The following is a 2,502-nucleotide window of genomic DNA, read 5'->3' as shown; positions in this document are numbered from 1 at the left end:
CACCCTTGGCTTTAAGACTGCATTCCCCTTCCCTAATACATGTTGCTTGAAGTACACAATGGTTTGTGTTTAGACATGTGATAAATGTGGGGAAAGCAAAGTTTTGTGCTTTAGAACACAAGAGTCTGGAGTGTTTGGGGGATCTCTCACACACACACTCACTCCTACCTTCCTTCTTCCCTGGCCTGGCGAATCTTCATGCAGAAAGTTGATCCTAGCTCCTCAGAACCCACCCTTGCTGGAGTGGCCTCTGTTTTGTTTTTTTTTTTTTTTCTCTCACAAAGTTTCTAACCTCTACACCGGCAGCTGGACATCCCCCGAGGGGTCCTGGCGAGCTGGATCTCGATCTCTGCAGGCCGACCGCGAGGGACCTCAGCTGTGCACAAAGTTCTGCACTGGGCCTCTAGTATGAAGATAAAAAGATGATCTATGGCATGGGTAGCATATGGTGTGATGTGCTTATGACCCAAGGCACTGGTTTGCTTAAGTAAATAATTAAAAAAGATTTTATTTATTGATTTTAGAGGGAGAGAGGAAAAAAAACACTTGATTTGTTCTTCCACTTATTTATGCATTTATAGGTTGCTTCTTATATGTGCCCTGACCAGAATTTGAACCTAAAGCCTTGTGTATCAGGACAATGCTCTAACCAACTGAGCTACCTGGCCAGGGCTGAGTAAATTATTTGTGATGATTTGATGGTCTCTTTGTATAGGAATAGAAATGTCTTCCTTTTAAGAATTGGGTTTTTGTTGTCAATAGTGTGTAGGGCAGATCCCTGAGACATATAAAAGGCAGGTACTAGACAGAATAATACAGAGATGTACGTAACTGTTGAGTTGAAGGAGCCTCCTACTCCTTATTTGCTTAAGGAAGACCAAGCATTATATATGTCAGCACAGCTTACTACAAAACTACCTCATAAAGAGAGAAACGGATACAACATGTCTTTCCTAATGTCTTCCAGGGTCCCTCAGTGAATGGAGAGGCAGATCCAGGATTTCATGTATCAGCACCATTACCTTTATCATGTATATAATCCCTTTTTTCTGTTACTGTCAGGATTTTAAAGGGGGATTATGGTTTGAGTTAGAGAGAGCAGGCAGCTCAGGCATACCACACAAAGTTGTTAAATCTCAGAGGCTTGAGATTGCTTGGCTCCTTTTAAGTTTTGGAAGCAGAGCACTCCTAGGGAATGCTATTAGGAATCGGCTTCGTGGAGGAAATGTACCTTTGGGGCAGTTGCTTTTGAAGTTGAGAGAGGATAATAGGTTGGTGAACTGGAGGGGAAGTTGCTCTAGGTTTAGAAAATAAAGGCAGCGAGGAGGTGGCAGGCCTGTGCAGACTCTTACTATAATGGTTCTTTAGTAGGACCAAGTGGTTCTCCAGATCCAGCTCAATTTTCCCTTGAGTGCGTTTTCTTGAGTTTTGACAAAGCCTGGGGACCCTCTTGTAGAGTATCTATCTCTCTGTGCCCTGATTGCGAGGGCTGCACTATTATCTTGGCCAACTGCCCATTTCTTTTGGGTCTGAAAGGAATAGTTTAACTTTCATCAGATTTTAGAGATTTGGGGCCAGCAAACAACAAAAAAAAAATATTTGTAAAAAAAGTGGTTCTTTCTCTTTTCACCCAATTCGAGGTCCCATATCTGGTGGGTAAATCAGAGTAGAAGTTACCCCTGGAAGTAAAGACAGCAGGTGTGAGGGTAGAAAGGGAGGAATGAAGAGCTGTCCCATCCGTGCTTTGCCGAGTGGGAAGTTGGATGTAGATATTGGCAGAACAAGATGTAGGTAAGAGAGAGCAGAAAGAGGGGCGATCTGACTGAGGCTTATTTTAGGAAGAGCACATCAGAGCAGTTTTCACCCACTCAGGAGATGAGAGGCCTCCGAGGGAGAACTGGCACAGCTCAGCAGGCCCACCTCAGGCTCTGTGCAGACGAATGTTTTTATTGCTTAACAACGTTGAGTCACCTTGTTAAACGTCATCCCTAATATGGAGATGGACTTACTCCTTGCCCCCAAGCTACTGAGAGCCTTAGTTAAGAAGACACTGACACACACACAGGTACCTATAGCACAGAAGAACAGTGTTGCTGTCATTCAATTAAGTGGCTTTGCAGCTGGAATGTTGTTATCTTCCTGGGAGTCCCCTGCCAAAGAGTTAAACTAGGTGAGGAGAAACTTGAACTTCCATGTGGGTGTAGTACTCACAGTACTACATTTTGAGGGAGACTTGCTTCTCAACATAGGTTTCTCAACATAGACTAGAGATACCATGTACTTTAATGCGGTTTTTCTTCCCTCCCTTCATCCCTCCCCCTCCCTTCCTCCTTCCCTTCTCCCCTCTTTCCCTCCTCCCCTCCCTCCCTCCTTCCCCCTTCCACCCCCTTCCTTCCTTCTTTCTTTCCTCCCTTCCTTTCCTCCTCCCTCCAATCCCTATAAAGAAGAAAAAGGTCACCTGATGATTTCATAAGTAAATAGCTTAGGGGTCACGTTATACAC

Source organism: Myotis lucifugus, unplaced genomic scaffold (genome assembly GCF_000147115.1).
Source record: "Myotis lucifugus unplaced genomic scaffold, Myoluc2.0 scaffold_122, whole genome shotgun sequence".
NCBI lineage: Eukaryota > Metazoa > Chordata > Mammalia > Chiroptera > Vespertilionidae > Myotis > Myotis lucifugus.
Note: the sequence above shows the minus strand (reverse complement) of the source record.